This window comes from Drosophila sechellia, chromosome X (genome assembly GCF_004382195.2).
Source record: "Drosophila sechellia strain sech25 chromosome X, ASM438219v1, whole genome shotgun sequence".
Classification (NCBI taxonomy): domain Eukaryota; kingdom Metazoa; phylum Arthropoda; class Insecta; order Diptera; family Drosophilidae; genus Drosophila; species Drosophila sechellia.
In genome coordinates, this window is record NC_045954.1 from 17,619,348 (window position 1) to 17,626,923 (window position 7,576).

Sequence of the window (7,576 nt, forward strand, 5' to 3'; positions counted from 1 at the left end):
TAAATATTTAATTAACTCCTGGTTTCAATGCGCTTTTCGCCTGCCTTTGCCTTAACTAAATGATATGGATAATAAAGTAAATAATGGCTAATACCGATTTATATATCTATATAGATTTAGATTAATATAGATTTCATCCCTTGTAGTTTCCCAATTGCGTATGCCTCCTTTCAGGATTGCTGGGTGCTCTAATAAGTGCTTCCCTCGGGTTGAAAACTTTTCCTGTGTGTGTGTGGTTTTTTTATTGTATTATTTATTGTCATTGGAGGAGATGCCTGTACCACAGGCAAATTTGCTGGTCTTTTTTCGATGCAGCCGCAAATGCAGATGCAGATGGAGGGCACATGCCTTTGACTATTTTTAGCGGGCGCTGAGCTGAAAACAATGCTGGCGACTTCAAGTGGCCCACACCGCAGACATAAAACCCAAACCCAAACGAAAAAAAAAACATGAGACTGAATACAAAAAATCAAAAAATAAAAAATAAAGGAGGGAGAACGAGGAGCTAGTGGAGCATCGGCACAAGCGATTGCCCTTAGAGTTCCGACTTAATTACATTGGCCAATGTCAGTGGGGGTAACTCAAACGGGTGATACAACTTTGGATTTGCAGGAAGCAGGCTGCGAGGCTCTTCCACTCGGAAATTAAATTTCCCGAGCAGGATGGCTGTGTTCCATTGAATTAACAGCTGAGTGCATGCAGCCGAAAAAAAAAGCGGTGATAAAAAACCGAACGGTTCACTTCAAATGGGATAAAGATGCACCGCAAATGCGTTGAAAAAGCGAACTTGCCAAATTTCAGTAAACTGCAAAGTGCCTTTTTTTCGCGGCCATAACAGGCTGACATTAATATAAATTGCCTCGCTTAGTTATTCAGTTCGACAATGGCTGTCAAAAAGGTGACCTCGCACAATGCACAATGGCGCCCTCTGGCGGCGTGCTCGAACCATTGAATAATTTAATTAACAATAGTTGTTGACACTTTTCATTGATTTGGCACTCTGACATGTTGCTCGCTATTAATTCATCTGACAGCCTAGCCGATTTAGATTTATTTAGATTTGAAGAATAACTTGCAGATAATTGAATCGATTTTCGTTATTCAATTATTACTTTGCCTCAAATAGGTTGCCCTATTTTCGGTAATCCATATCTTTTTCCTACCTAATTAAAAATCTTTAAAAAAAAAAAAAAAAACGCCCATTAGAGGCGAGCCGAGTTCCAAGAGCCATAAATTATGAGCAGCTCGTCGCTGTAGTTTTAATAACCCCCTTATCACGATGATATTTCCGTCAACACCCCGCCGCGGATGAAGTTATCATACTCGTAGATGTCTTATCGCCCAAAACGTTTTGTAAACTGTTTGCATTCGAAACGATGTGGAAGTATAGTACATACATAGATAAAGAGCAACAATCGTTTTGTTTAATTTGCGGGAGGAGGAAGTGCAACAATTGCGAAATGCGAGTTTTCCTCGGTTTTCATCGTTTTCAACGCCTCAACAACTGTCGTTTCGATTTCAATTTCCATTTCCATTCCACTGGGTGTTGTTTTTATGGCCTTTATGGCTGTTATTTCTGTTGGTTTCTTTTCGTTTTATCGTAGCTGCATTTGGTCTCTTTGTGGGTTTTCGCTCTTTTTTCTTTTTTCCTGTTTTTTTTTTTTCTTTTAGTTTATTTATTTATGATATTTACACACAGCAAACAGCAACGCCACAACAACTGTTCAATCTGTGACATGGTTTCACTTTCATTGGCTCTCTTATCAGCTGAACGAGTTTTCCTTTCTGGTTATTGTTGGCGGCGCTCTTTTGTTTTTCATGTTTCGTTTTTTTTTTTTTTTTTTTTATTTTCATTTTAATATTATGTATTTATTTTTTACCGACAAAGTGGCGTAAATGCAGTGGCAGATGAGTTTTCGAGCTTTTGGTGTCGTTCCCAATTGGCAATTGCAATTTGCATAAATTGTCCGTTCGTTGTCAGCTGTCGTCACTGCAATTTGTGGACATTTTTATTAAAAACGAAAAACAAAAAATGTGCCGCCAAGAAAAACTCCGAAAAACAACTGATTTTTTTCTCGCGCTATAATTATGGCCAACAACATAATTTATGTGGCAGCTGAGCGATGATGATGAGCGAAGGAGAAAAACTACAAAACCCAATATGGCTTTAATAAAATAATAAGACACAGTAATAAGTGATCATAAACGTTGCGGGGAATGCGGTGCACTCAAAGAAACTAATAGTGAGTTTGGCGCCACATATATGAGCAGATGATAACAGACTGACCATGTAAGGGGCTAAGAGGCATAGCACTGTGGCTATATGTATGCCTTCTTTTCTTTGAGTGCATCAGGTGGCAGCTGAAAGTCGAGTGCTTTATTGGCCGTGGTTGTTGTCAATTTGCGGATGGCCAGTGGCCAAGAATGCGCCGCAGTTCAAAGTGAAAGTCGTCGTATCTCACAGGTGTCTGCCCCCCTCGCGCCTCCCTCGGCCCACGCCTCTGGGCCCACTTAAAGGCCAAACAAAAAAAGGGCGGCCAAAATGCAGCCAAATCTCTTGGCTCATTTCTAAGGCACACTTTCACGGCAGCCAAAACGAAAAATGACACGAACCGAGATGGATAAGCCCAATACAGAACAGTAAATTCTTTGAAAAATCTTAGGAAAAATTCATAAGAGGTAAAAGCTTATTTCCCTTTACAGTAAACATTAAACAAGTTAGACACGTTTGCATTATTCAAAGAAACTTGGCTAACGATTGACTTGGTTTATCGCATAGAAAACTATTTTTTCTTAATTAACCAAGCACTTTGTTGTAACGTAATCAATAATGAAAGGATTTGTTGGATATAAATAACACATATTCATATATATGGCGTGCAATTTATAATTTCCATCTTCAATATGATCTATTGCTTTCCCACAAATATTTGTTTACAACTTCAAGCACAATTTCCATATGTTATATCTACCACATTAACTTCCATGTGTGTAAGTCGAAACGCATCGGAAGTTGGGTCTTTGATCTGATTTGGTTTTCCATTTCCCCGTGTTTATCTATTCATTTCTGTATTTTTGCAGTGCGTGAGGGCGGCGGTGACTTCCCTGTTATTATATAACAATGACAGAGCAGAGGGCAGAGGCGCAGACAACAACAAACGGATCGTAAAAGGCATCATCGAAATGCATTTCCATTCCCAGCATTTTCCCCGCTTTTCTTCGCTTTTCCGATGCGGTTACTTGGGTGGTTCCGAACCAATCTCAACCGATCCAATCCAATCCCATCCAATCCGACCCGATCCGAGACACGCAGTCTGCTGTCGTCTTCAAAGGCATATATAAGTTGTATATTTTCCTTTGTTTTTACCTGGACTGTCCATGAATGCCCTTACTCCCCTTTGTTTACCCTGTTTGATTTGCTTACTTTAGTCGCTGGTTTCCTCAAAAACACGACTTGTGCATAATTCCATCGATGGAAATTGTAGTGGGTGCCACTACACAACGAAACTGAAGATCGTATTAAGTTTCATGTTTGCATCTCCAAGTTTAAGTTTATTACCGTATCCATTTTGCAATTTGATTTTGATTTCAATTTCCTTGATTGATGTACGTAAGCCGTTTCCAATTAGTTGAAGTTTATTGCAAGTGTAAAATATTTAAGAAGATTATTTGCAATATTATCGTTTTTACAGGATTCAAGTTTTTAAGGTATTATTGCAAAATGCTAATGAATACTGGCATCGAGTAAAATCTCTGGATTATTAACTTTTACTAATATTGGTTGTCAAAGTTATAGTTTTTATAGTTTATAGTACATATGTATAACTCATAATTCTCTCCGGCTCTCCGACTTCCTTTAATTTCATTTCGATCACTGCCAGATCGATCGATGTGATCAGCATCTATATATTATATTTTAGCTCGGGGCTACCTCGTTTCTCTTAATTAGCAAAATCGTTCTCACATTTCCGGAACAATGCGGGCAATCGAGGGGGCAATGCGAATGACACATCCCAATCTGAAATGGCTTAAAGCGCTCAAATGCCCGGCAAGAACTAATGCCATAAATATTACCAAATTTTTTGTTTATTATTTATTTTGCCGTTTCGGCAACAGGTTAAGCGAGCGGCGAATGGAGCAAACTCGTTTCGAGATCTATTAAAAGATGCCGAGTAAGACCAACAGAAATTGGTGGAGGGATGGGGTAGGGGAAAAAAAGTAAACGAATACAATGTATTGCTAATATTCATTAATGGCTTTTGAGCGACTGCGACACATTTGCCGAACTTTTGTCGTTAATGTGCACAGATGATACCCTGCGATGGAGCATTAGAACTAACAGGGTATGCTGGGTTTTTTTTTCTTCAAGAACTTAAGTTAGTTCTGAATAAACCTTTGGTGCAAGTCCTGGTACTCCGATTAGTACTAAGATATTATATGTAGATACTATATGTAAGAACCACCTATGCACATTTTCTGATACTTTGAATAGATTTTGGACCCAAATATTTATTTCGTAACTGATCTAAATAGCAGGGTATTTCACTGACGATTTCTAGATACTTTTCCTCTGCTAATCCTATCTTACAGTTTGATGACTTTGCGTGGAAGCTGCTGACGGTAAGAACGGCAACAATAAACCAAAAATTTTATGATTGATTCTCCGTCTCTTTTGCCGCCTATGGGACCCTCTCTTTCGCACTGTCTGGCGACATGTGGCGGTGGCAATCAAAAGATTGCAACACGCACCGCCGATGACGATTACGCTTACGACGATGATGATGATGTTGATGATTATGAGGATGATGGTGACGCTGATTATGAGGATGGCACGCACAGGCGACAAACTTGACCTTAATTCGCTGCCTATCGCTTGCCTATCGACTCGGCAAACACTAAAAAAGTAATAATAACACTGCGTGTGGGGGCTGTCAAAAAAAACGAGAGAAAAAAAGAAGAAATTGCCACATTAGTTGGCCACTTAACCTTTATGGCTCGTGCAGAAGACACCTGTGTGCCACCTGAACCACCTAAAGTCCACTTGAAAACCACCTGAAAACCACCTGAAAACCACCTTAAAACCATCCGAACCATCTGAACCACCTCCATCTGCAACTGCTGTCAACCTCAAAGTCTCTTGAGAGATTTTAAGGGCGAAATTCGGACGGTTTAGTTTGCCAGCATGTGGTCAAATGCAATAAAAGAAATACATATATATGTATGTGTATGTACAAGTTAGGGCCCAGAAAGCTATGTAAACAAATGAAAAGTGTAACACACAACCTTGAACGAAAAAAAAAGATACTAAGTTGTGCAATCCTCAACAAAAAGAAATAAATAAATCGAGGAAAATGTAACAGTGGGTGGTGGCTGATTTTGTAAAAAGAATTTCGTTTGGCGATAAAAACATAAACAAATAGCCGAGTGGCGCCACTAATAAACAAAAATACAACGAAGGGTAAAACGAGAGCAACAATAGCAGTGATAATTCAAAATGTCATTATCTAAGTATCTATGAGATACAGTGTGCTTTTCGAGGCATAAATTAGACAAGGTGCGCAGCAAATGAAATACAATAGTCCGATGGGATTTGTTGATATGATCTGTTATGGTTTAAGAAGGGCGTACATAAAAAGATAATTTGGTTATTGCATTCATTAAACAATTCCAAACTAAGATAGTTATTATGTTTTATAAGATAAATATTATTAGTGCAGAAATCAGTTTGTTTTCTAACAAAAACATTTCCTTGCTTATTTTCAGTGCAGTTGCCAGTCATCTATATATATATCACCGATCGGAGCAGATGTTTTCTGACTAAAGTCAGACCGATTATCCGGCGCTGGCTGAGAAATTCAACAATTCAATGCAATTACTTAACATTCGTCAGACGAGTCGACTTGACAACACGTTGCAGCAACCGTTTACTTTTCTCATTTCAATCTGGTTGTTGACTTTGAAAGTTGCCGCCACTTGGGAGACGCTTTTCTGGGCCCAAGGGGGGACGACTACCTGGTTTTACCTGGCCATTTCACCAAATATGTCGAGTCAACAATGCAACAAATCGCTTATCGATTAACAATCATCGATGCTGCAGGTGCGTGAGCAGCTTGAACAATAAAAATGCAATTGGCATTGATCGCAATTCGAATGGGAGAGTCGTCTTTCAACATCAATCAACAAAATTGGGGAATAGCAAATAAATAGCAAAAGCAAATGAAACTGCACGATTTAGTACAAAATAGTGGGGGTGTGAAAAGCACTGAGGTTTATATTAAGCGCGCATTAAGCTAGTATAAATTTGGGAACTACATAAACAAGTTAATTCAGAAGTATTTCAGGAAGTGTGGAATGTTTAATTTCCATTCCAACGTATTTATATTTTTCGATTTTGTATCGAAGCACACACTTTCTTAGTTCAGTGTAGGCCACATTCTCCACAATCAGTGGGCCTAATTGAATTGGTAAACGCTTTGCCAAAGAGTTCAAAACTCCAACGGGCCTAACACAGCCCACAGATGATTAGCATAATTTTCCCACTTCTTGCAGCCGAACATGTTAAATCGATGCGCTAAATGAGCAGACAAACTGTTTTAACTTGGCTTTTGGCCTGGACTTTAAGCCAGGTCATTGGTAATTGTAGGGCTTCATTAATGGCTTCATTAGCCGGCTCCGTGGAATATGCAAATGCGACATTTTCCACATCCGATGATCCGAAGACTTGCCTACTTACATACTTATATAAAGCCCAAAAAGTCGGCAAGATCATGACATAATTCACAATTAATGTGCACGCGTAGGCTCAGAAAATAGGTGTGCGAGCAAAGAAATCATGTCAATATCCAGGTTCACAAAAAAACTATATCACTTCAGATGGTGTAGGAGAAATAATAATATGCAAATTATCATAATATTTACAAGGGGAAAAAGGTGAACTCATTTCCATTAACAAGGGCAGTTAGTGTAACTGTAGCGCTGGGTACAATAAACAGAATAACAGATTTCTAGTAGCTAGTAAACATTTATCAATGGCCCCATGGGAAATGGGTCAATTGAAAATGTTTGAATAAATTCCAAAATTTATTACACTAATGAATCACTAGCGCCGAAACTAGTTAGACATCACCACAGTTCAACCTTTGCCAAAACTCCTCCTATTAAATAAGAAGCAAAATTAAGCTTCAAAGCCCCTTGACTCATTTGGGGAACTTGCAACTGCTTTAAGACAAAGCAAACTTAATTTGTGTGGTCCAAAAATAGCAACAGAGAAACAACTAATTAGATTGAGCCGCCTCAGCACTTTGGTTTGGGGTTTTCTGCTTTTCTGGCCAGGATGAGGATGAGGATGAGGTTAAGGATGTGGGTGTGGATGATATAGTCAGTGTCTGTCAGTGTCAGTCACCGGAGGTTTGAGGTTCGAGCTGCTCTGGCCCAACTGCTTAGCCATGTAAATGGGATAAATATTTGAATTTGGGATCAGGACCCGAAAAACAGGACGAGAGAACCGACGACCAGATGGGCCAAAGTCATGGCTCTGGGTTGAAAGTACAATGGGGTCAATCTGTGTAAGGAATTG

The 7,576-nt window shown here is 39.2% G+C and overlaps 1 protein-coding gene across 2 annotated transcripts in view; it reads right to left on the reverse strand.

The window, feature by feature from the left end:
* Positions 1 to 7,576, reverse strand: part of LOC6618088 (rho guanine nucleotide exchange factor 10) — a 96,959-nt gene that overhangs the window by 16,006 nt on the left and 73,377 nt on the right. The gene's annotated exons all lie outside the window — the stretch shown is intronic.